At 51.6% G+C, this 27,288-nt stretch overlaps 1 protein-coding gene across 16 annotated transcripts in view; it reads left to right on the top strand.

The window, feature by feature from the left end:
* Positions 1-27,288, top strand: part of CLMN (calmin) — a 114,651-nt gene that overhangs the window by 29,143 nt on the left and 58,220 nt on the right. Inside the window, exons 1-2 of one of the 16 annotated variants that reach the window (XM_070594291.1) lie at positions 2,364-2,603; positions 3,065-3,261. The exons of 13 other annotated variants lie outside the window; for them this stretch is intronic. The gene's annotated coding sequence lies outside the window, so the exon portion shown is untranslated. Of the gene's footprint in view, positions 1-898; positions 3,262-27,288 lie in introns of those variants that run through there. 2 more of the 16 variants (XM_070594289.1, XM_070594288.1) reach the window with 2 other exon arrangements.

Below are 27,288 nucleotides of genomic sequence, written 5' to 3'. Positions count from 1 at the left end.
ATCCTTGACGATTTCTCCGCAGCTCCCGGCCATCCCTGGCTCCTGGTGTTTTTAGTCGGGGCGCAGGTGCACAATGATCCCCACCCACCCTGCCACCAGCCTGGGAATGGGAGAGCAGATGAAGTCAGAGGGTGCCTCCCCCCAGTGTGCAGGAGGGGAGAGCTGTCCTCAGGCTTTTGACCTGAAGCTATTTCCTCGTCTCTGAGGGCGGGAAACCGATGCCTGAGACAGTAAGGCTTCTGCTCCTGCCCTGTGGGGCTGGGGTTGGTGGGGGCCCAGGGAGGGCAGACCTCCTCTCATTACTCCTCTCATTACTGGCCTTCGTTTGTGTCGTTGTTATTTAAACCGTTCTAGGGGAGGTTATGAAATCTCTGGAGACTTTTAAAAATAGCGTCGTTTCTGGTTATAAAAGTAGTACAGGTCCACTGTAGAAAATGTGGAAAATACCCAAAATATAAAGAAGAAAATGAGCCTCGTCCCAAATGGCAACACCCAGAAATGGCTAGCGTTAACATTTGATATATTTGCTTTTCAGGCTTTTTTTCCTGTAAACGTGTTGATGGTTTTAACGTAAATGGTCTAACACATGGTCGTGTGGTCCTGCATTCTGGTCCAATGTCACTGCTTGCAGGCCGAGTGACCTTGACCTTCTCTCCGTGCCTTCATCTCTTTATCTGTGAAACGGGCCTAAAGTTGGACCTTCCCACAGGCTTGTGGCAAGGCTAAATGAAGTCATGTGAATGGTACCAGGCATACAGTAAGTGCTCAATAAATGCTTGTCATTACCATTAGCAATTTCAGTAGATCGGATATGTAATTCTGGAGCCCAGTCTTTTTCATCTGGTATTATGATCTCAGAAGTTTCCCATGTCTTAAATGCTGTATAAACATCCTTTTTGTGGCTGCATGAGAATTCTTCCTGTGATTTATTTAGCCGCTGTTTGCCATTCAGACCTTCTCCAGTTTTTCACGATTTTTGATACATCCTGCTGTGATGAACTTCCTTGCACATTCATTCTCGGCCCCGTTTCTGATGGATGATCTTTTACGACCGATACCAAGGTGTGGACATATTGGGTCACAGGCTATGGGAATTTATTTCTAGGGTTCTGGGTACCGGGAGACCCGATGACTTTTCTGGGGGGTGACATCGCTTCACGTTCCCCACTCGGCTGTGTCAGGACCAGTCTCACCCCTCCCTCTCCAGGTGGGGTTGAGGTTTCTTTGTGAAAGCCGTCATCCCCAGCCGTGCCTGAAACCCGGAGCCTCTGCAGATGAGAGGCGGCAGCTACCCTGGCCAATGATATTTCCAGGGAGGGTGCGGGTGTCTGCGTTTTTCTCATTTTTGGCACAGGCTGCGTGCGGTCCCAGGTATGAGTCAGCTCTGGAGGATGCAGATTTGCGTGGGCGGGAGGCGGTATCTGTTTACAGAGCCATCGCCTGGCAGTGCAGCTCCCATTTATCCAGGCCTGTGACAGGTGGTTTCCTGGACCAGGGAGCCAAACCCCAGACAGACAGGAAGCACACACCTCCTGCTCAGCTTGTGAATGTTGTCTTCAGTAACCAGGGACACCATCGCAGCCCCGGCTCCGCTCCAGCCAGTGAATGCCTTTTCCAAGGTGATTTCTCTTTGAATGGCTTTTGTTCTTTTGGGGAGGAAGAGATTAAGAATTTGGCACAAGAGCTTGGTCAGGTTGGAGCCGAGCAGGTGGCCAGGAGGATAATAATGATGATAACAACAGCCTCGACAGCTAATAGTTCAGAGAGCGACACTCTCTCTACTGCAACCACATACATGCACTACGTGCCCTCAGAATCCTACTTTCCCTGCATCATTATTCCTGGGCCGCTAAATGTATTGGCCCTGTGCTGAATACCCCCCACATGAGCTCTTGGAGTCTGAGGTGCCCATCCCTGTTTTATAGATGAGGACACTGAGGCACAGAGAGGTTAGCTTATCCAAGGTCACCCAGCTGAGAAGTGGCAGAGCCAGGATCGTACCCAGGTCTGTCGGTCTGTCTCCAACACCTGTGCTTCTAACTCTCACCATCTCCACCCTTCATGCCACTGATGTTGATGGAGCTCGTACTGTGTGGCAGACCACTGCGGTGGGTGGGAAATTCTGAGCCCAGCAAGGCTGTGCTCATGTTCAGTACCTCACAGCATCCTAAGGAGGTGAGTTTCCTGGGCTGCTGTAACAAATTACCACAAACTTAGTGGTTTTGAACCGCCCTCATTTATTATCTTACAATTCTAGAGGTCAGCAGTCTGATGCGACCCCACTGATCAGGTACCAGCAGGGCCGCATTCCTTCTAGAAGCTTCAGGAGAAAAGTCCATTTTCATGCCTTTTCCAACTTCTAGAGGCCCCCAGGTTTCCGCGGTGCGTGGTCCCTTCCTCTGTCCTCGAAGCCAGCAGCATCTCCTCCGCTTCCATCAATGGCCTTCTTCTCTTCTGTCTTCTGGATCAAGTCTCTGTCTGCCTCCCTCTTATGAAGACCCTTGCGATTACGTTTGGCCCACCCAAAGAATCCAGGAAAAAGTCTCCCCATCTCAAGATCCCCGGCTTAATCACATCTGCAAAGTCCCTTTTGCCACAGAGAGGTAACATTCATAGCTTCTAGAGGTGAGGATCTGGATGTCTTTGGGGGGCTGCAAAAAGGGACAGGGTCCCAAAGTACAATCAGCCAGAAGATGCCGGTAAGTGGGCTGGCCCACGGTTGCTGTGAGGGTTGAGCACTACAATCTGTCATACACGAGACTCTTTGAAAACTGTAGAGGGCTCTGCGGATGTTAAGGAGAAGCTGTCGTTGTTGAAGCTGCCTCCTTACCGACAGGATATTGTGATGTGCCAGGATGCTGAAAGGTGGGTGGGTGGGGTCCCTGAGGACCTGGGATGTTTTGAGGACACCCCCAGGGGGCCAGCACCAGCCTGGTCACCAGGAGCCCTTGGCCGTCTAGCACACCCTGCTCATGGAGTCTTTACAACTGCAAGAGCCGTGAAGAACTGGCTTGGAGACAACTTCTCTTTGATGCGAGGATTAACTGGCTTTTCTTTTCTGAAGGTTACATTATTTTGAAGAAATCCCTAAAAGACATCCCTCAAAGAATGGACGCTTTGCCTTGGAATTTTGCACACCTTGGCTGTTCAGCTTCGTTTCTTCTGTGCCTGTAAACCTGTGTGACGATGCTTACTACGCACAGGCCCAGCCGCTGCAGAATGTCATCCCTCTTGTTTGAGCTCTGTGTCACTCACTGCTGGGTAATTTCATCCGTGGGGGTGGTTGCCAAGCCGGCTGTGGCCTTACGAGGTCTCAGCAGGGACGGCTGGCTCCTCAGAGGATGGGGATTGGGTGTGAAAGGGACAGGAAGGGCAGCAGCACGGAGGTCTAGGATGGTGGAGAAAGTGGGCGACACTGGAATGGGGTGGGGGCCTTGGGCTGGGCGAGCGGGGGTTCCTTCAGTGCTTGCTTGATTGCTTCCTTCCTCTGGTTTGTTGAGGAGCCATGAACCCCAAACCTCCTATATTTAACATTGTTACAAATTGAGGTATGATATACATATGGTACATGCACTAAGCTTAAGTGTGTCTCTCGATGGGTTTTTATTGAGTGTAATGTGCATACAGTGAAGTGTGCAAAGTGCCCTAACCTTAAGCATAGAGATTGGTGAATTTTAACCTGTGCACACACCTACGTAGCCACCGCCCAGATCCAGGCGTGGAACACTTCTGGAACCCCAGCAGCTCCCCGTGCCCTTTCCCAGTAAATACCCACCTCCAGCAGTAACCACCCTCCCGATTCCTATCACCATGATGAGCATTGCTTGTTCTTGAACTTCATACAAATGGAGCCATGCAGTGTGTGAGCTTTGTGTACGTACGTCTTGGCTTCTTTTGCTTGATGTTGTGTGTCTGAGGTTCACTCAGGTAGTGGGGAGCAGTAGTTCAGTCTTTTTCATTGCTGTGTAGTATTCCTTTGTATGAATGTACCACGATTTATCTGTTTCCCTGTGAGTGTTTCCAGTGTGGGGCTTGTAGGAATAGTGCTATTAAGAACATTCTTGGGCGTGTCTGTAGGTGGATGTAAGCACTTGTTTCTTCTGCGTTATACTCAGAGGTAGACTTGCTAAATCAAAGGGTTAACATGTGTTTTATTTTTGTAGATGTGTCCAAACCATTTTCCAAAGCAGTACCAATTTACACTCCTGCCAGCAATGGGTGAGATGAGCTCCATCTTCTTCACATGCCTCGTGAGACCCTCAGGCACAGTATCTGCCCATCTCTTGGGACGCATCCTTAGCAGAACCCTGTGCTCCAGTTGCTCTCATTTCACTTTTTCAAGCATATTTGCTCTCTCTTGCCTCTGAGCCTTTGCATGTACTGTTCCCTCTGCCTAGAATGCTTTTCTCTCTCCATCCTTGCCATCTCACTCTGGTTAACCTCTTCTCTTTCAAACTTCCCCTAGTCTTATCTCTTTCAAGAAGCCTCTTCTGATCCCAGCACTTCATTAGGTGCCCTCCTTGGGCTCCTTTGCCCCCTGGATCAGCCAGATTGTAGCTGTTAGCACTCTGGGTTGCAGCTACCCATAAGAGTGCACACCTTGTATGAGTAAGGCCCTGCCTTAGAATACAGGGCTTCCAAGGGGGAGGCTGCTCTCGTGGTGTTGAAATCCTGCAGGGTTTAGAGGCAGGGGCCCAAGGCTGCCTCCAGGCCCCAACTATTCCTTCGTTGTGAGTTGGCAAAATGAGCATCAAACCTGCTCTGAGTCACAGAGCCATTGAAAAGACCTGTGAGCTAATGGACAGAAACATTTTTGTAAATTGGTAGGTGGATTTAAGCATGCACCAAGAATTTTGATGTTCAGTAATTGTTTGTGGGTTGATTGAGAAGGGAAAATGCAGAGAGCTGGCTGGGAGCCGCTCTGTCAGAAACACAGGAGCACGCGGAGAGGGTCTGGTGACTTTAGATATGCATTGTGAGCTGCACAGTCCCACGAAAGACCCAGAATCCCAGGGTTTCTCTGGGCGCTTGAGGATTGTCTCAGCTTTCTGGAAATCTTACGATGCTAAGCTATTGCAACAGTGGTTCTCAAAGTGTGGTTCCCTGGCCAGGAGCTTCAGCATCACCTGGGAAGTTGCTGGAAATGCAGGTTGTCTGGCCCCACTGCAGATGGCTGCATCAGAGACCCTGGGGGTGGGGCCCAGGAATCTGAGTGTGAACAGCTCCCTGCTGATTCTGATGCACACTTCGGTTTGTCAACCCCTGCCCTCCAGGAAGGGGGGCAGTCACAGACCCTCCTCCTTCCCTCTCTGAGTCAGTGAAGTGTATGGATGCAGCTGCTGCCTGTGACGCCTCTGGCACCCCAGAGATGCCCGGCCTCAGACCTCTGCTGAGCTGGGAGGGCAGGTTGAGGCAGGCCTGGCACGCCTGGCCCTCTGGTTTGCGTGATGCACATGCCTTTGATGGAGGCTGAGCACAGGGCTGGGCTAGGGGGTCACAGACACTGCCTGTCAGACAGAGGGTTTGTGGGCAGAGAGGGCTGGTGTGGGCAGCCAGGTTTTTATGTATTTGTGTAGATGCAGACTCAGATGCTCGAATCCATGGGATTTTCCTGGTTTGCAAAGTCAGCCCGTCAGAATCACCTCTCCTTGCTTCTGCAGATTCGCAGGAGAGGAGTGTCGGAGGGAAGTGTGAGGAGGTGGCTTAGGCAAGAGCTGGGATCCTAGGAAGGGTCATGGAAGCAAAGTGCGGTGGCCCTGGGGGACCAAGACCGCGGAGGCAGCTGAAGTATGGTCACTGGCCTTTGTTTGTTAGTTGCCCACTCTTCCTCCCAAATCATAGTTGTGCCTCTTGCAACGGGTGTCTGTCTGTCTGCACAATCTTCTAAAGGAAAAATGTCCTCCGTGTCCAGACTCTCCATCTTCACGTGTTTAACTCCTGTGCATATTATTTTATTATTATTTTTTATTTGAAAAAGAGCGTTTGTATTTTAGGGGACTTTTTTTTCCCCAAAGTGAATACAATTAACCATTTTAAAATGTACAGCAGTGGCATTTCATATATTCGCAGTGTTGTCCAACCATCACTTCTGTCTAGTTCTAAAACATTTTAATCACCCTAAACGGAGACCCCACGTCCGTCAGCATCTGCTCCCCATCCATCCCCCCCCTACTTCTGGCAACCACTAATCTACCTTCTGTCTCTATGGATTTACCTGTTCTGGATGTTTCATACATCCAGAATCATACAGTATGGAATCATACAGTATGTGGGGCCTTGTGTCTTGCTTGTTTCATTTTGCATGACGTTTGGGTTCATCCATGTTGGAGCACGTGTCATTACTTCATTCTTTTTTATGGACGAATAATATTCTATGGTATGGATATTACATCTCCCCTCTCCATTCTCCCCCCTCACTCTCTGGTACTTACTATTTTAAAGTAAATTTCAGACCTTGTGCCATTTCATCCATAAATATTTTAGTATGTTTCTTTAAAAGATAAGGACTCTTTAAAAACATGGCCACAATACCATGGTCACACCTAAAACAATAAACTGTGGTTCCTTAATATCATCCCCTAGCCGGAGAAAGAAGTTTTTCAGCCTGGCATTTGGTACCCAAGCCTGCCTCATCTCCTCTCCTCCTCCTCCCAGAGCTCAGAGATCTCACATGGACTTTATCATGTGGTCCCACGTGGATCGATTGCTAGTGGCTGCCTGGAGTGCTCGGTGCAGAAGGATGGTGCGATCAGGTCTCGGGTGGGTGGGAAAGAGTGCCACGGTTGATTAGCGATGCCTGCCATGGGCATGGGTGGAGGGCCTGGCAGCACCGTGGAGCCTGTACCTTAGCCCCGCATCCCAGAGATTTTCTCTGCGTTTATTCCAGGAATCCACCCACCTGTACACTTTCCCTGACATTCCACACAACCCCCCCAGGATCTCGCCCTGTTTAATACCTAGCTCGAATGTCTGCTCTTCCGGAAGCCTTTCTCAGATCCTCCAGCTGTAATTAATCTTTTCCTTGTCGGACCATGTGGGTCCTGTCTTGTGTCTCCAGAGGAGGAAGGCGTCTTCCACAGTTCACTCCATGTTTACCCAGTGCTGTGTCAACAGCACGAAAGAAGCTGCACTGTTTCCCATGAGTCCTAGCGTGTAGATGTGGGCCTGGCCTTCCTGGGCTCAGATTCATTCTGCCTCCCTCTCTTTCACAGACACGCACACACACTCTTGAATTTCATACTCTCGTTTCCTGGAGAGAGTTCAGTGATCTAAAGGAGTGATTATAATTTCAGGTGTCAATTAAGGATGGGTGGTTTAGGGTTTAATTTTTCATCCTATTCAAAACCAAACTCTGAAAGGCATGGCATCATGCAACAGAAAACAGCCCTGGAGCTGAAGCCCCAAGAATTGCTCCAGCCCACCTCTGCTCTGTGACCTTGAGTGGGTGACTCTCCCTCCCTGGTCCTCTGTGTCCTGTGTACAGAAAGCGCGTGAGCTCAGATCGGTGACCCCTCTGCCGGTCCTGCATCTGCCGGCTCTCCACTTCTGCTCCCGCAAAGAACAGGCCAGTCCTGCTGAAGTGAGGGCTTTCAGTGAAGAGGCACAGAGAGGTTGTTGGAAATCGCCGGTTTCCCCTTCAGGACCCTGTTCTGGCCTTCTGTGTGGCTGAGGCCCCTGATGGGGAGGGAGGTGAAAACTTCCAGGGCCGAGGCAGGAAATGCCTTGGAAGTCAGGTCTCTGGCTTCTGCCCCTGTGGGATCTGCCTGCCCTGCCTGTGGGGAGGTCCCCAGGGGCCATGTGTACTGGACTCGGCCGCCTGTTTAACCCTGGCCACCCCTTGCCCTGCTGCCTTATGGTCAACTCTTAGACCCAACAAATGTTTGGGTCTTTCCTTAGTTCTAACCTTCCCATCCCGCCCCCGGCCCCTGCTCCTGCCCAGGCCTCCATCGTGAGTACCTGGACTGATACGGCTTCTTGGCTGTACTTGCTTCCCACTCCAGTCTCCTCTCCATATGCCGCCAGAGTGATGTTCTTACAGATTAAGTCTGATTTGGTTCTCTAGAAGTCCCTGGTTCTCTAGAAGTCCAAATCTTAGTGCAAGAAAAACCATTCAAGATCTGGTATTTGCCTTCTGCCCGTCCTCTGCTGCTGCAAAACCAAACTGCTCCTGCTTTTTGCACATGCTGTTCCCTGAACATTCTCTTCTCTGGCAACTGTGCCTGGCAGACTCCCATTTACCCTTCAGAACCCAGTTCATATATTCTCACCTCCTCGTGCAGCCAGTGCTCTGAGAATTCCTAACCGTGACCAGGGACACATGGCCAAGCCTAGCAGGTGTGGCCCACGGCAGATTAGGATGGGGCAGCTCTCTGGCAAATTGGGGGGTGGTGAAGCACACACCTACCCACTCCTCTCTCCCTCCATCTGCCACTGTTGGAGTAGCCCGTCCCTGTGCAGGAAAGCAGCACGTCTTCACACAGGGCCATCAGGGGTTGGAAGTCAGAATTTCTAAAACTTGCTTCCAGATTTCCATATGTGGATAGAAAGATTTCAGCTAAGGATGGAATTGAGTGGGACCATCTTAATTTCAAGCCAGAATGCTGTCACAGCAGATTACCAGAAATCTCAGAAGTGTTTCCCAGAGATAGACTTGATCGTGGCTCTGTGGACTAGAGGGTTACACGTGTGTGAGCATGGAATTCCTGCCCCCTTATTTTCCGGGTCCTGATGGAGCATCTGGGCAGAGGGACCGCTTTGCCTTTGCCAGGCCGCGGGATTCCTGCATCCAGAGGTCTCCTACTGATGTGGCAGTTTCAGACTGATGCAGAGCACTGCCCGGGAAACCACCTGCGCATCCTTTAAAGCTTGCCTCCACCAGGCATCACCTCCTCAGGGAGCCTTCCTTGATTCCCCCCCGAACACAGGGGTCCGGGACTTACCGCCACCAGAGATGGTAGCTCGGGCTTCTTCGCCTTTAGGCTGTGAGCTTCTAGGGGACAGGGATGATGCGTTTTCATCCCGTTGTGTCCTGTGTCTAATAGAGCTGGGCACAGAATTAGTGCTCAGGGTTTGTTGAATGAATAAATAAGTAATCACTCATTGATTGATCATCCTGGATTTGGGGGAGACCTGCCTGCCTATCCCCCAGCCTGATTCTCTATGCTTTGCCCTCATCTCTCCATTTCCTTTTTCTCTTCCTGTTTCTCTTCTTCTCTCGATTAGCCTCACCTGCCCTGAGCATCGCCCTGAACTGCTAAAGGGTTGGCCACTTTCTCAGAAGGGAAGTGAGTGAACTTACAAAGACTTCTATCAAAAGCAGTTTGGGTCATCAGGAGCTACACTGTGGTTGTCCAGGCCCTGTGCGGGCAGGGTGGGTCTGTGCCACAGACACAGCCTTGCAGTGAGGCCTCCCCTCGCCCCTGTATTTAAATCCAGGTTTCTCAACCTCAGCACTATGGGCGTGTAGGCCCGGATAATTGGATCTTGTGGGGGGCGTCCTGTGCATTGTAGGATGTTTAGCAGCCTCCCTGGTCTCTGCCCACTAGATGCCAGTAGCATCCCCCCCTCCACTGTGACAATCAACACACACATACACACACAGACGTAGACACAGACAACAGACTGGTAGGTACCAGAGGGCTGGGACGTGGGGGAGGGCAAAGGTCTAAAGGGGCACGTGTGTACGGTGACAGGTGGCAACTGGACTATCGGTGGTGGACGTGATGTAGGCTATACAGGAGGTGAAATATAATGATGTACGCCTGAAATTTATATAATGTTATAAACCAATGTGGCAGCCATTAAAAAAAAACAGGAACTGCCAAATGTCCCCTAGGGACAAAATCGTCTTACATTGAGAAATACTGATTTAAAATTTAAATTAGGGGAAATAAAAATCACCACTTTCCACCCCTCCACCCTCCACCCACACTCTCCATGCCCCTTCCCCTTATTTTTTGTTTTTCTCTTTGGCCCTTATCCCCAGCTAGCAGACTAGACATTTTACATGTTTATCCAATTGATTGTCCGCCTCTCCGTCCCAGACTGCAGTGGTGTGCATCTGGGACTTCTGTCTGTGTCATCTGTAAGATGCCTGTCTTTGCTGTCTCCCCAGGGACTGTCTGGCCCATGGGAGGGGTTGGTAAATGTTTGTTGAATGAATGACTGACTGTCTTACAATAATACCACAAGACCCAGGAGGAAGAAGGCAGTCAGGGTCTCCCCTGCAAGGAGCCGCATAAGGTTTGGAGACGTCCCTCCGAGGCAGTGTGCGGGGTGTGACCAGCTCCCTGGGGCTCAGGGCATGCTTCCCTCCAACCCACTGGCCAGGGCCATGTGCCCAGGTGCCCAGGAACCTGAGAGGAACTGACACCAGGCAGAAGGCAGGCAGCTCCCCGGGGAGCGTGTTTTCTCCTGACCGCAGGATGACAGCTAACCACGGGTCCATGACCACTTTGTTTGGGCAGAGCTGGCAATTAAAATACTGGCTGATTTCATGGTCCTGGATGCCACGTAGCTCTGGGAGTTTGTAAGGTGTGGTCTGCAGTGTGGCGTCTGATGGGAGAAAAAGAAGGAGAGCAGGCAATGGAAAGAAGCACCAGAGAGGGAGAGAGGGCTATGGGGGCGCAGAGACCCGATGGCTAAGTATTTCCAGGAGGGAGCAGACTGGAGCAAAAAGCTAACGGGGCAGGAGCTGGACAGCAAATGCGGGGAAGAAAAATGATAGTAATTGGGAAATATAAGAATTGCAATAAAGGATGGCACGCAACTGATCAGTAAGCCAGAGCCCAGATAATGAAACCAAGATGATAAAATGCTAAGACTCTGCCTGCCTCTCTCTGCACAGAGAAAGGGAAGTAAAACAACTTCCAGACCACGTGGGTAAACCACACGTTCTCTACAAAGCGAAGGCGGCGACGGCTTCGGGTATGGACGGCCGAGTTCAGAGCGGCCAACTGTGAGATCCCGAGTGCACACTTGGCTGTGGAAGATGGGCCTGCTGTGAGGTCCTTCGGGGAGCATCCCCTGCAGACATTTTATTGTGGGACTGGATCTGGCAAACAGTGAGGACCTGAGAGACGGTGGTGATGATCGTTATTATTGACCCAAGGTGTGTAGGCAGAGTGGGGCCCAGGCAGGTGAGGGCAGAGACGGTGTTCCTAGAGTCACGGATCAGATATCTGCCACGTTTTCCTGCCTTCCTCCGCCTCATCGCCTGGCGGCAGGCCAGGTATTCAAGGCTTTGAAATTCCTAAGATGCAGCCCTGAGCACAGGGGGTGAGGGATGAGAATGGTTGTTACTGATCTGTCACAAACGTCGCTGAGCCTTTGGGGGCCCTTCCTGAATGAGGCTCATTGCATTAGGAGTATTACTTATTTAAGGTGAGCCAGCCTCACATTGGGGCGTCAGGCCCTACTGGATGGCACCGCTGGCCACCTGTAGCTCCCAGTGACAAGCAAACTATAGTCTCCTAAATGCCATCTCCTCCTCGCGGACAAGCACCTGGCCCGACAGCGGGTGAGGAGTCCTCCCCAGCAGGGGTGAGTGGAGGGTGAGCTCACCCAGATGTGCCACCTTTGGTGGGAAGGGGGCGTGATCCGTGGGCTCACCGCCCGTGTCCACAGTCCTCCCTGCACCCCTGAGCCTTCTGAGCATCCTCTGGGGCTTTTCACCTGCTGGTCCCTCTTTCTGGAATGTTCTTCCCACAGCACTTCGCAGGGCTGACTCCTTCTTACTCTTCAGGGTCCAGTCCTTTAGGATTATACTAAACTGAATGTTGGGGAGGGTGGGTATGTGTATTTATGCATTTGTTTGTAAAAGCCTAAAGTATTTCTGGAAGAAATCACACAAACTGTGACTAAATTGTTTGCTTTGGAGAAGGGAATTTGACTGGCTGGAGAGAAGGATGGGAGCGAGAGCTCCCTTTTATTATTATTTTATCATTATTCTCTTTTATTATGCTTTTTGAGTTGTGAACCATACGAGTATTTATGCAAACTTACGTTACCATAAATAAGGGAGGATTTGCAGTCCCTCCGGGGCCGGGTGTTTTCCCTCTGGAGTCCTCAAGAACAGCTTACAATTATTTTACTAATTAGTTTGCGTTTGGTCTTTCTTGTCTCCATCTAGAACATGACCCCATGCGGGCCGGGCCCGTGTCGGCTGGTTCTTTAGTATCCGGCACAGGGCTGGGCGCACAGCCTGACTCAAGTGTTTGGTAAGTTAGGAAGGAATGAACTAGCTCAGGACACATGGCTGGTGTGTTACGGGATGAACGTGAATCTGTCTCCACCACACTCCGCACTTTAAATGCTGCCCCAGACGTCAAGGAGCTCACAAGTGTCCAGTGAATTTACTGCTAAAATGCCCAAGAGTCCCCACCCCCCAGCACAGAGCCTGGCACATAGTAGGTGGGCAGGAGAGATCTGTCCTGTGTGTGGATGGATGACTGCATCTCCAGGCATTCTGGAGCTTTCCCCGCACCCCTTCTTTTCCCAGGCCCCACTGAGGTCTGTTATAGCAGCTAGCCTTGCTCTAATGCCTCCTCTTCCTACAGCGCCCTCCCCTTTCCAGCCTCCCCACCCCTTCCTCCTCCCTCTCCCCCTTCCACTCTCCCCAGCTGACAGCCTCCTGGCAGACTCTCCTCATCTTCACAGCCTGCTCCTGCCTCCTCCTCTTCCTCCCTCCCTCCATCTTACTACCAGTGGGCTGATGCAATCCCTGTTTAACATTTTGGCATTTTTTTTTCTTTCCACACCTTTCTCCATTCAGATATTTATATTTTTCTTTAAAAGATGACCACATTCATGCCCATCGACAAGAGACAATAAGCAAATTGTGCTATAGTCACCCAATGGAATTATGCACAACAATAAAAAAAGGACCAGACTGGTGATACACGCAGTAACACGGCTGAATCTCGAAAACATTAACAGAACAAACAAAAGACAGAACAAAAGACTACGTACTGTGCGATTCCATGTAGATGCAGTTCAAAAACAGGCCAATTTAATCCACGGGGATAAAAGTCAAAATAGTGCATGTAGTAGGTGGGGTGAGGGGCATGTGGACGGGGCACAAGAGCACTTTCTGGGGTGATGCAGATGTTCCACGTTCTTGATCTGGGTGGGGGTTATACAGATATACACATAGGTTAAAGTTCATTGAGCTGTCCGCTTAACTGTTTCCCATTTTACTGTAGTAAATTGTGCCTCAATTGGGGGAAATAAAGACAGGCTTATACCCTCCATGGTGCTCCGTTTCCTGATGCTTGCACTTCACTTGTCTGAACGTACTGCCATCATGTAGAGCTGCGTCCGGATTTCAGTGGCCGCATGGCACTCCACTGCATGGAGGTCATCTGTATCTGCAGGCCAAATTTGTTCCCGCGTAGACACTCCTTCTGAAAGGAGGTAAGAGGAGTGGGGACAACCCCAGTCTCTTTAGCGTTGCCTTGTGCTTCTTGGGGAAGTGGTCTCCTCATGGCTGCTGTTCTGGGATTGAATTGCTCAGAATAATTTGGTTCATCAGGAATATTTTATGAAAATGAGTCAGATTTCATCAAACTTCAAAACTTTTGTGCTGCAAAGGACATCATCAAGAAAGTGAAAAGGCAGCCTACAGAGTGGGAGAAAAGATTGGCAAATCATCTATCTGATAAGGTACTCGCATCCAGAATGTATAAACTCTTATGACTCAATAATAAAAAGATAGACATCTCAGTTAAAAAGTGGACTGGCCGGCCCTGGTGGCATAGAGGTTGGGTTTGTGTGCTCTGCTTTGGCGGCCCGTGGTTCATGGGTTCGGATCCCTGGTGTGGACCTAGCACCACTCATCAGGCCATGCTGTGGCAGCATCCCACATAAAGTGGAGGAATATGGCACAGATGTTAGCTTGGTGACAGTCTTCCTCGAGCAAAAAAAAAAAAAAAAAGAGGAAGATTGGCAATGAATGTTAGCTCAGGGCCAATCTTCCTCACGTGCAAAAAAAAGAGGGCAAAGGATTTGAATAGACATTTCCCCAAAGAATATAAACAAATGGCCAATGAGCACATGAAAAGATGGTCAACATCATTAGTCATTATGGAAATGAAATAGAAACCACAGTGAGATACCACTCCACACCCACTGGATGGCTAAAATCGAAAAGACAGAAAATAACAAGCGTTGACAAGAATGTGGAGAAATTGGAACCCTCATGTGCTGCTGGTGGGAATGGAAAATGGGGCAGCTGCTTTAGAAAACGGTCTGGCCGTTCTTCAAAATGTCAAACCATTAGCATATAATCCAGCAATTCCACTCCTAGGTATACACACAGGAGAAAGGAAAACAGACATCCACATAAAAACTCATCCATGAATGTTCATACAGCACAGCAGAATTATTCAAAAAATGGAGACAACCCAAAATGTCCGTCAGCTGATGAATGGATGAACAAAATGCTGTATATCCATACCATAGAATATTATTCAGCAATAAAAAGGAATGAAGCACTGATCCATGCTACAACGTGGGGGATCCTTGAGAACATTATGCTGAGTGAAGGAAGCCAGTCGCAAAAGCCACCTATTCTATGACTCCATTTATTTGAAATGTCCCAATTCAAGGGAGACAGAAAGTATATTAGTGCTTGCTTGGGGCTGGGAGAGCGTGGGGAATGGGGAATGACTGCTAATGGGTGTAGGATTTCTTTTGATGACAGTGTCCTAAAACTAGATTGTGGTGATGTTTGTAAAGTACTCAAACCACGGACCTGTGCTTTAAATAGGTATATGGTATGTGAATTATATCTCAAAAAAGATGAGTGAGGCACTTGGCAGATATGATGGGAAATCAATTATTTTTCATTGAATTACTTTAAAAACAATGAATTAGGTGATGATAGTGTGGAGATGGTCAACAAAGACAGCAATAACTGGACCATGCTTGGCAAAGAGATGTGGCACGTCAGCAGGGGAGGGTCCCCCTGAAGGCCTCAGTCCTGGGCTGGGCCCTCCCTCTTGCTGGCTGTTTGACCCAGGCCAAGTCGTCCTACCTCTCTGGGCTCTGGAAACCTGGGCTAGGGGACCGCTGGCTGCTGTAACAGATAAACCTACGCCTTGCGGGAGTTGAACACAGCAGAAGTTCATTTCTTGCTCATGCAGAGTCCAGCCTGCAGCCGGTGGATGGGACGGGAGAGAGGGCGGGGGCATGTGGGAGGGCATATGGCCTGGCGGAAGTGACACATCTCCACCCCATTCCCTTGGCCAGAACTCTGTCACATGACCCCCACTAGATGCTGGGGCCCGGAGATGCAGTCACCTCCCACAAGTGTCTTCACACTTCGGAGGGGAGCCTGAACCTCTGGTGGGTGGGCAGCCGGGCCTGGGGATCCAGGAGGGGAGCCTGGCAGGGGCTCAGATTGACAGAGCCTGTTAACCTGTCAAGAGGTCTCCTTACTGTCCAGTGGGACCACAAGTACAAGCCCTTTGATGAGTTGAGAGGCAAGATGTAGACGCAAAGTGCCATCACCTTTGTCATGAGTCACAAACTGGCGTAAAGCCCTTTCAGTTCTGACTTGGGTCAGGCCGCTAACCACCTTTCGATGGATCTGCCAGTCGGAGGGGAAGCCTATTTTTTGCACGAACACCTATAAACTGCCAAATCGAAGGCCTGTAGCACAGCTCTCTTTCTCCCTCTTTGCTCTGGGCTACAGCCAAGGCCTGGATGTGGCTGTCCCACATGAGGCTCTGTGTCTCACGCGTCGATGGCAGCTTTCCCGGTGGCCTGCGTGTGTGACGGGTTCCACCCAGAGATGGCTTCTCCCTGCTCGCGGCTGCCAAGAGGGTTGTGTGGTGGGGCTGTTGCTATAGAGAAAATCTGATTATATTCAGACTCGCGTGCGTTAAGGCAGAATGTTCTTTTTGCTCAAGGCTCAGAAAGTCAGAGGGAGGCGCTTCCTTCTCTGCCTGCTTAAGGCTACTGGAACGTGAGTGTTCAACAGCTCCATGTCTGAGCAGGAAAAGGATGCCTTGTTCCTTCTGATCCCAGCCAGCTGTTCCAAATGTGATTCACTGGGAGGCAAAAATGGGAAACTGATATGGTTGGAGCAATTGCAAATTACCGCAGACAGGAGGTCCAGTTCCACGTCGTGCCTTTCTCCTCCCTTCTCCTGCCCTCACACATGCCACAGCTCATACCTGTGTGTGTTAGTCAGGTTCTCCAGAGAGACAGAACCAACAGGACGTGTATACACAGAGAGAGGGATTTATATTAAGGAGTTGGCTCACGTGGTTATCAAGGCTGGCGAGTCCAAAATCCGCAGGGTAGGCTGGTAGGCTAGAGACCTGGGGAAGAGTCACAGTCCAAGTCCAGAGGCCGTCTGCTGTCAGGATCCCTTCTTGCTTCAAGGGGCTCAGTTTTTGTTCTATGAAGGCCTTCGACTGATTGGATAAGGCCCACCCACACTATGGAGGGCAATCTGCTTTACTCAGTCTCCTGATTTAAGTGTTAATCTCATCCAAAAAAAACCTTCACAGAAACATCCGGAATAATGTTTGACTAAGTATCTGGGTGCATGGCCTAGTCAAGTTGACACATGAAATTAACCATCACACTGTGTTTATTCCAAACGCACAGGGGTGGCAGGCTGACCTGCAAAGTGCACGGACGCTGGGAATCCTGGGCTTGACTCTTTCCTCCTGAATTTTCCAGGGATGTGACTGCCCTCTCTGAGCCTGTGTGGCCTTGTGGAAGTGCCTTCCGTCTATCGAGCCCCTGCGCTGACCCAGCATTTGGGTTTGTGATTCTCCCCCATTTGAAGGCAGGGTGCTTACAGGACTGAACAGAGTTGTTCAGCTGCCATGTGGAAGAGCAGGGCCTAGAATTCTGGTCTGGCCCAGAGATCCCAGTCCCCCCACCGCTGTGCACCAGGCTGGGGTGAGGATTCAAGAAAATAAGGTGCGGGCGATTCACATCCTCAGCACAAGGCTGCGCCTGCCCCTCTGGGGCTCGGTCAGCGACAGGCTTCTTTTTCAAATGGCCCCACTGGGGATAGGAGGGTTCAGGCTGGACTTGCAGATTCTAAGGCCGTAATGGTGATAGTGACGATGACCGTGACAACCAGCATTTACGGGGCTTTTGCTGTGCCAGCCATTGTCTCAGCTCTTCACAGGCACAAACTCATTCAGTCCTCACGACAACCCCGCGAGGTGGGCGTGGCGGTCATGGCTGTTTTCCGGGAAATGGAGGCTCAGCTCATAGGACTTGCTCGAGCTCTCGTTTCTTCTCGCAGCCCCCCCACCTCCTCCCTTGTGGCTGCTTCAGGCTCTGCAGAGTCTGTTCGGGCTGCTGTCACAGAACACCACAGACCGGGTGGCTTATAAACAACAGACATTTATTTCTCATGGTTCTGGAGGCTGGAAGTCCAAGATCAAGGCTCCAGCAGGTTCGGTGTCTGGTGAGGACCCGCTCCTGGTTCCTAGACAGCGTCTTCTCACTGTCCTCGCTAGGAGGCTCTCTGGGGTCCTTTTTTAAGGTCACTAATCCCATTCGTGAGGACACGTGGCCTAATTACCTCCTAAAACCATCACTTTGGGGTTTAGGATCTTGACATACGAATTTTCGAGGACACTGTCAGTCCATAACCCTGTGCCCCTCCCATCCCACGCCAATATCCAGTTATTCTAAATGTGTATTCACGTTCCCAGTAACTTAGAGGGCTTTGTTTCTGAAATCCATTTTGGTGAAATGAGCAGGTCCTTCGGTCAACTCCCTTTCTCTGGGGGGCTGCGGCCGCTCCATTCTGTCATCCGTATCTGGGTCATTCAGGCCTGCGAGGTGCCCGGCCCTGGAGCCACTCGTCCACTGGGCAGTTGGTCCGGCCATCGCAGGCTGAGTCCCGGGTGGCACTGCCTGCACAGCAGTTACGAGCTGGACTCTGAGACCCAGCCCTGGCTGCACAGTCCAGCTCCCAGAAGGACAAGCCCTGTGACCCGGGGCACATCCCCTGACTTGCTAGGCCTGATTCCCTCATCGGGAAAGTGGGGAGAAGAGTGGCCCCTGCCTGGAACTTGGCAAGATGGGAGGAGAGGATGCCTCTAAAGCACGTGGCCCGGTGCCCGCCTGGCACACAGCAAGCTCAGGAAGCAGTCCCTGTTTTTATTAGGCATTTGATAAATGCCAAGTAGATATCTCTTGGCTGCCTCGCTTGTTCTCGATTCTGTTTCAGGTCGTAGCTTGCTGAACTGTCCTCTGGTCCCTGGAATGTGTTTGTCTTTTGTGGAGGGAGGCGGGCTTGGTCTTCTGGAGAACAGAACAGCTGGGGAAGCTGTGTTCAGTAGCCAGGCCAAAAGCCGGGGTCACCACAGGACGGGTACTGGGCTCTGAGAAGATGTCAACTTCTGGGGAGTCCCCAGAGCCTGGCTGTGAGAATGGCTTTTATGCTTTTGAACAGGCGATGACACTTGGTTGCCGACGCCCCATGCGATGTGGGGAGACCGTGGAGAGCTCAGATTGATTGCCCGGGACATTTGGGGATGCAGACGTGGATGCTGGCCCGGCCCCAGCACCTGTCATCCAGGCTTTGGATGCCGGCTCTCCTGAGCCCTGAGCCAAGCTGCTGCTTGGAGGAGAAATGCCCGGGAAAGGCACCTGGGAGAGGGGGCTTCTTGTAGGGTGTCGAAGTGAACTTGATGGATGCTCTTGGAGGTCAGGGCGTGGACAGTGATGACTTCCAGGTTCTTGCTGTGATGGGCTGTGGGGATCCCCATGCATCTGGGGCACGCACACCTTCAGGGGGGGTGGGAGGGAGGAGCCAGCACACCTGCCGGCAGGCTGGGATGGCCGGGTGGGCTCAGAAGAGCCACCCTACCCAACAGCAATCAATCGTGTGCCCTGCTGGGTCCCACTGCACAGGCACCGGTCCCCAAGACCTTAGTGACTCTCAAACTTTCGAGAGTGAAAAAGGGGAGGCCGTTAATTACAGTCGGTGCTCATTGTTCACGGGTTCCGTGTATGCGGGGTGCCTTTCTGCCCTCACGTCACTACTGCGATGCTTTCGCGGTCATTTGCAGATGTGCACAGACGCGAAAAAATGTGAGTCAGCTAACGCACGTGTTCCCGGCTGCGAGGGAACAAAGCAACAATCTGCCTTCTTGTTTCGGCTTCCAGACTGCAAACAAGGGTCCTTTTCGAGGTGGAGTTAGTGCCACATTTTTAGCATTTTTGTGCTTTTTCTTGGTGATTTTGCTGTTCAAAATGGTCCATTCCGCGCCCCCCCCCCCCCGCCCCATAGTGCTGAAATGCAAGAAGACAGGGATGTACCTTATGGAGAAAATACGTGTGTTAGGTCAGCTGCGTTCAGGCCTGAGTCACAGCGCTGTGGGCCATGAGTGCAGTGTTAGAGTCAACAATATATATTCAATAAGATGTCTTTAGACAAAAACATGCATAAAACAAGACATGTACTGATCAGATGACAAAAATTTGTGACCAAATGTCCACAGGAACCTAACCCCCTATTTCCCCTGGGAGCAGTGGTTGAGTATTTGCTCGTTCAGTGTTTGTGGTGACTTTCTAGAACATAATTACTGTCAATAATGAGAATCAACAGTGTTACCTTTGGTCAATGAGGATAAACTTGGTCGTGTAGTCACTTAACACCTAACTCAAAGCCACCTCCTCCAGGAAGCCTCCCATGTTTGTTCCAGCCTCCAAGGATCTTTCTCCTACCCTGTCTGACCCCACAATATGTATTCTGTTTACCATTGATTTGACGCTGACATAACTGGAAGATTGAAGTCATTTTTCCCATATGTTTATCATATTGTGTGACAATAGCATGAGCTTCTTGAGGGCTGGGAATGTGTCTGTTATAACTCTGTACCTGACCGATAGTTGGTAATTTAATAAGTGATTCTTTCCACAAATATTTCATGCATTAATTTGATTTGTTTATTGAATTTATTCTTTTAATGAACAAAGAAATGCAAGGCTGACTGAGTGAGTGGTGTGCTTACTGACTGCCAGGCGCCCTTGGCGGGCAGGGAGGCTGTAATGATGAGGACATCGTTACACACAGAATCTTGGGTGTTGCAATAGTGGGGAGCAGAGAGGGGGCGCCTCCTACATCCTAGGTCAGACAGGGCGGGCATCCAGGGAATATGACAAGTAGGTGGAAAAGTGCAAGGAGGGTGTTCCAGGCAGCAGGATCAGCATGTGCAAAGGCCTGGAGGCATGGCAAGCAGGCATGTTAGGGAGCTACAAAGATGTGCGGCAGCTGAGGGGACAGTGGTCCGGGGTAGGTGTGGAGAGAAGGAGGGAGAGACCAGCTGGACAGCGGGTGGGGACAGGCCCCGGGGTCCACTCAGGAGGAGTCCTGAGTTATGGGAGCCTTTGAGGGGTTTAAGCGCTCCATGGTGTGCAGCTGGACACGAAGCTTTTGCCCTTAATGGGCTCAGTAGCACTTGCACGTGACTCGGGACAGGTGCCGCCCTGTGCTGCCAGCCCATGCTGCTGGCCCATGGGAGGGCGCAGCGGGAGAAGGTCGTCAGGGAGCTCCCGCCCAGGAGGGGGCGGGATGCAGTCGAGAGGACGCCTTTCCCAGCCTCACCCAGGCATACAAACAGGATCCCCAAAGAGATCGAGATCGCGTTTTTCTGGCCTGTTCCCAGGGGCTCTGTGGGAACTCAGCTGCTCGTTTCCTCCCAGCGGTTCTCGAAACCCCAGGGGGCCGGGCAGAGGTGGGGGGGTCCTCCCGTGTCCTTCTGAGTGCGTGTCCTGGCTCCCGCCAGGCTTGTCCGGGCGGCAGTTCCCCCTGCTCTGCGCCCGAGGTCAAGCCTGGTATGGGGGAGCCAGTGGACAGCCGGGCCGCCAGCCTCCCAGCCTCCAGCCTCCAGCCTCCAGCCTCCAGCCTCCAGCCTCCAGCTCTGTCCTGGCCCCCAGCCATATGCGCATCCCCTCCATTCCTGCTCAGGGCAGGTGCTGTCTGGCGGCTCCCTCTGCTTCCCGGCCCTGCTCGTTGCTCCAGCCTCCAGGTCCAGCAGTAGCCTCCCGAACACACACACACACACACACACACACACACGTCATACCTCCACACAAACACCCCCCCTGCCACACACGTACTATACACACCACACACAAGTACACACATAAACATCCACACTCACACACGTACCTGCACACACCACACATACCATATACACGACACACACACACCAAATACACCACACAACACACACACACACCACGCACACGGACATGATACCCTCACACAAACACAGAGGTCCCTACACCACACAAACACACAGATACATCATACCTCCACACAAACACCCACACCCCTATGCCACACACACACACACACCACACACCTAAAAATATCCACACACGTACCCCGACATATACACTGCACACATGCTACACACACCCAAACACACCGCACACATACAGATACGGACATACTACACAAACACACACACCATACACGTGTACACCACACACACATCATACCCCCACACCACATACTGCACACATACCACACACCACACGCAAATACACACACTGTACACAAACATCCACACACATCGCACAACACACACATACCTGTACACGCCACGCATGTATACACCCAACACTCTCACACATACCACAGACACATATACCTCACACACACACGCACACACGCACACACACGAGATGCGCTCTGTTACCTGGGGCTGCAGTGCCAGCCCCAACATGCTCCCTTATTTCCTTATTTCCTACCGGCACTTTCTTTCTGGCTCCCATCCCCAGGCCACTTGGCCTAAGGATTCAGCCCCGAGCCTGAAGGCCGGGCCAGCACTGGTTAGCGTCAGCCCCACGGGGCCACCTGTGCTTGACACCACCCTTCCCCTCCACGTGGGGCTCTTTGGGGCGTCCAGTGAACCACACACACGCCAATGTCTGGAAGCGTCTTCGTCCCTCGTGCGTGGAGACCCAGTTGGCTTTCCCACCAGCCCTTCAGATTAGAGCGTCTGTTCAGGAAAGCCGGAAACATGTCACCTCCTTTTAGAACATTGTTGTCAAGGAAGCGACGCCTTTCCTTGAAGGAGTGGCAAAGGGCAAAGACGCTTCAAAGAACAGCTGCCACTGAGGCACGCCGATGGCGCCGGTGCCTTGTGTGTCCAGCTTATAATTCTTCCCACGGCAGCCCGGCCCCGGGGCACGGGTACCCTTTAGAGATTCCCCAGGTGGGAAGAAGGAGTCTCAAAGGGTCTGTTCAGTTGCTCGGGCTGCGTAACAAAGTGCTGCAGACTGCATTAACTACAGAAATTGACTCTCCACCGTCCTGGAGGCCAGAAGTCCAAGATCAAGGTGCCGTCGGGGTTGGTTCCTTGTGGGGGCCGTGAGGGAGGGGTCTGTGCCGGGCCTCTCTCCTTGGCTGGAGGATGGCCTTCTTCTCTCTCTGTCTTCACATGGTCTTCCCTCCGTGTGTATTTAAGGATTCCAGTTGTATTGGTTAGGGCCCCCCAGCTACCCCACTTTAACTTAATTGCCTCTGCGGAGACGCCGTCTTCAAACCCGCTCAGTACCGGTGTACTGGGGGTTAGGACTTCAGCGTATGAATATTTGAGGGGACACAGTTCAGGCCAGCACAGACAAGTTAAGCAGTTTCCCCTGACCGCACGGCTGAGTGGTGGAGCTGAGAGGGGAGCCAGCTTCTGCCAGACTCCAAAGGCCGTGGAGGGCCTGAGCAACACCCAACAGCAGCCGTCTTGGAGAGGGCTGTCTGCTCTCTGGGGGCGGCTGGGGGTCAAGGAGCTTCATGGGAAAGGATGGAGGGTGGAGGACCGCTGAACCTTCCCGTCCCCACAGATGCCTTTATATCCTTAACTCCAAGGTTACCTCGTGTTCCAACCAGAAGGACCCAGAGCATCGTTATAGAGACTCTTCTTTCTATTGCACGTACCCAAAGGTATGTTGAAAATAGAAAGAGATTTGGGGGTCAGATTCGAGTTCTGAAACTCTCCAGCAGTGTGGCCTTGAGCACACGCCCTGGCCTTGTTGCTTCATTGGTGAATGGTAATTATAGCGCCTTCCTGTTAGGACTCTTGGTGGCAGGTGACAGAAATCTACCTGGAAATAACCTAAGTTCTAAAGGGAATAAATCTGCTTGTGGATTTCAAAAAAGGGGAACCAAACAAGCCACTGGCAAGGTGGGGATGCAGCTGAGCCCCGGGACTAAAGAAACCAGGACTCCAGCCTCATCAGCTCTTTCGTTCCTCTCTCATCTCGGCTCCTCTCTGCATTTTGTCTAATTCTCTCCACCAGCTTCCTCCACCCAGCAGAAAATGTGGGCACATTTAGCCCCAAGTTCAAGTCTCATGGCTTCGGTCATGGGAGAGACATGCCTGATGCTCTCCGTAGTCCCAAGTTCAAAGCTCTCAGGGAGGCAGCTCATTGGCTCAGCTTGGGTCCTGTACCCTCTAAGCTGATCTAACCGTGACCAGGAGTGGGGGTGGGGTTCTGAGACGTGGCGGGGTCATGACCTAGGACGTGGGAGCGTGTCAGAACACAGTAGCTCCACACCCCTCATAGCCGTGTGGCCGGGCCAGGGGAGAAGGAGGCCGTGTCCACAAGAGGGTGTTTGAACACACCATCGTTGTAAAAATCAAGCAAGATGGTGTTCACAAGCACTCTTAACCAATGCCCGGCTCCAGAAATGTTAGCTCCCTTCAACCCCGCTGACTCGTTAAGTAATGCAAGTTAATTGAAAGAGACTAATTTGAATTAATGAGGTGCAGTTAAAATATTTTTAACACTTAAGCGCAGTTATTCGATTAGCAAAACATTGTGCCTGGCTCCTGCTGGGTCTTTGTCAATGAACAGACACCTTCATTTACAGTTGGCATCCTTCACTTCCAGGAGAATGGCTTAGGTCTATCCTTTGTGGAGGACGAAGAGGGAAAATGAATACAAACAGTAACAAATAGTTCCTTGTCCAGACGCAGCTGGCAGCAGGTACTGGACAATTGCTCAGTTGGATGAGCGAAGTATAAATTGTCTATTTCTCTCTTGGCTCTGGTTTGCTTTTCAAACTTCTAACTGGCGTAAGCTGCAGCCCAGGATGGAACATGACACATTCTGACGTAAGGGCTCCACATGCAGAAGGGCCTAGCTGTATGTTTGGTCCAGAGAAACCCCTTGGGTGGCATTCAAGGCTCTCTCACCGAGGTGCCCCCCCTGCCGTTTATGCCCCACTTCTCCCTGCCGAGGAGCTGCGCTTAACAAGTCTCAGAACCTACCCCTCATCACCAGACACCTCCAGCTCTCGCTGTCCCTGTATGAGGTGCCCTCTCCTCCCCTTCCCTGTCTGCTCATGTCCCACAGACCCCCCACATGCCCACTCTGACTGCACCCCTACCGGGGAAGTTCCTGAGGCTGCTGGCCCCGTCCACCGATAGCACCCGCCGCCCACTGTTTTCCTGGGCCTGTGTGCCCCGCAGTGTGCAGACCGTATGCTGTATTCGGCAGGTTTTCTCCCGCACCAGCACAGCACATGTCATGTGTCCAATGCCGTGTTGAGTTTCATTTTTAAATGAATAAATCAAGGAACATCCTGACAGGAGCCACCTGGTCTTCTCTCTGGTCGGGGAAGGGTCTTGAGTGAATGTTCAGGAGATGGTTGAGAAGAGAGGGGTCGGGGACCCCCTGGGTGCTCAGCGAGCACTGGCACATGCCCTGCCGTGGGCACAGCAGGTGGGCTGTGCTCTAGGAGGCCGGCCTTTGCACGGGGAGCAAACCGTGCTCTTCAGAAAGCAGTTTCTGAGTGTTAAGCACTGCAATTATCTGTTGAATCACAAAACCAGTGGTGCAATTTCCTTAGGCAAGATTCATTGTGCTGACAAAACGGAGAGTTCCTTCATTAAACATTCATGAGCTTGATCCGATTGTGCTCTTTTCTGAGTAGAATTGGGTTTAAAATGATGTGGGGGGTGCTGCCAAGTCCTTCCTACTGGGGTGCAGAGGCGTGGGTGGTGGGGGGCTCAGTGGAGGGTGCCCATAGGGAGGACAGTGCGGGAGCATTCTTGCCCTGTGTCCACCCGTAAAACCACCGTACATCCTGGTGTCAAGACCCCGGGCTCTGGAGCCTGACCGCCTGGGCTCAAACTGCAGTTCTGCCCGCTTCTGGCTGTGTGACTGTAGGCAAGTTATTTAACCTCTCTGTGCCTCTGTTTCCTCATTTATAAAATGGGGAGAATAATAGAATCTGCTTCACAGGGTTAAAGGAATTAAGGTTAAAAGAATTAATTTAGGTGAAGTGCTTAGAATAGCACCGTCGGTTCTGCTATAACATGACATAGGTGCTTCTAAAAATCACCACACTAATAAAAAGTGGAAAGAAGGGAAAACAGGTCTGGGGGCATCTTAGTAAGCCGGGGCTCCTATAACAAAATACCACAGACCCGGGGACTTAGAAACAGCAGGCATTTGTTTCTCACAGTTCTGAAGGCTGGAAGTCCAGGATCACGGGCCGGCAGATTCAGTGTCCAGTGAGGGTCCAGCTCCTGCTTCTCCCTGGGTGCTCATGTGACAGAAGGGGCAAGGGACATCTCTGGGGTGCCTTTCAGAAGGACACTAATCCCAGTCATGGGGGCCCTGCCCTCTTGACCTAGTCACCACCCAAAGGCCCCACCCCCCCAGTGCCATCATGTTGGGGGTTAGCTTTCAACTTGTGAATTTTGAGGGAACACAGACGTCCAGTCTGCAGCAGACACAGCGCTCCAAACCTTGTCAGTGACACATTAAAAAAAAAAGGCGGGAACCTGAAAAAAAATAGCACAGTTTTATACCTAAGTGGTTAAGTGTATAAAGGTTATAGTAAATATGGCGCCCCTTCGAGCAAGGCCTGACGCTCGCTTGTGGAAGGGGCGTGGGCAGGGCGCGCCTGGTGTGCCGCTGTGCCGTGGAGGAGGAGGCCGACCTGAAATCGCATGGAAAGTTGTGCACTAGTTCACCAGGGCTGCCATCCCGAAGGACCAGGCTGGGGGTTAAATAATAGAAATTCATTTTCTCGCAGGTCTGGAGGCTAGAAGGCCAGGATTAAGGTGCCGGCAGCTTTGGTTTCTCTTGAGGCCTGTCTCCTTGGCTTGCAGGTGGACGCCCACACACAGTGTCCTCACGTGGTCTCAGTGCACACACTCCGCTGGTGTCCTTCTGTGCGTCCAGATTTCCTCTTAGAAGGACACTGCTCATGTTGGGGTAGGGCCACCCTAAAGGCCTCGTTTTAACGTAGTCACCTCTTTAAAGGCCCTGTCTCCAAATGCAGTCACGCTCTGACGGACTGAGGTTAGGGCTTCAGTATATGAATTTGGGGGGACACACGTCAGCTCATAGGAGGTTGTAGCGTTAGATGTCGATGGGTGTGGTTCTTAATGCACACGGTGAACCGAGGGTGCTGGTAGACATTTGTGTGTGTTGTGTATCCCTCTGCGGCTCCGTTTAGCTCTGATCGGCTGGAGGCAGCTTTCTGTATACATCTGGTGTTTCTCGAAGATGAAATTGTGCGTCAGCAAATGCAAAATTTGTGTCATGCTTCAGTTGTCTCCTAAGAGATCGATTGCACTGGCACCGATTTGCGTTTTCTAACAATCATTGGGCAGAACGTGCTGCACCTGCTGCCCGACAAGCGCTGGAGGCCACCACTCTTTAGGGGTGACCTTGGCTCCTGAATCGTGGGGCTGGGCCTGTCCCAGGCACGTCGTCCTCATAGCCGTGCCACGAGTGAGAAAGGACAGCCATGGTCGTCACCCTGTCACACAGATGGCGAAACTGAGGCCCGGAACCTGAGACTTGCCCAATAGCAGTGCTGCCGGGGCAGGGGGGACCCAGACCCTTTCCATCTTGACTCCACTTCTCAAATCTGCCCCTGTGAGACTCAGACCGTGGGGGGATGTTAACCATCCAGAGTCCCAGGCTCCCCCTGGGCGTTTGGATCCTGTCAGTCAGGGCCTGGGCCTGAGCCGCTGTGTTAATGAGCGTCCCAGGTGATCGTCATGACGTGACCAGGCAGTGTTAGGTGAACTGCCCTACGGCTCCACTCATGTGGGTGACACTCAATCCATATTTGTAAGTGTGATGATTAAAATGTGTGAAACAGCATTTTCCATGTGAGTGAGACCCCCTGCTGAAGGTGGGCCTCTCTCACCCTCAGCCTGACCTCAGCCCCCGCAGAGGTAGTGCAGCTGAGTGCAGAGTGCTCAGGCCATGGGGTTGCACCCTCTGTTCTTGCTGCCCAGCTGTGAGACCTTGGGCAACTCACGGCCT

Source organism: Equus przewalskii, chromosome 25 (genome assembly GCF_037783145.1).
Source record: "Equus przewalskii isolate Varuska chromosome 25, EquPr2, whole genome shotgun sequence".
NCBI classification, from domain to species: Eukaryota; Metazoa; Chordata; class Mammalia; order Perissodactyla; family Equidae; genus Equus; species Equus przewalskii.
Note: the sequence above shows the minus strand (reverse complement) of the source record. Positions and strands in the feature narration are given on the sequence as shown.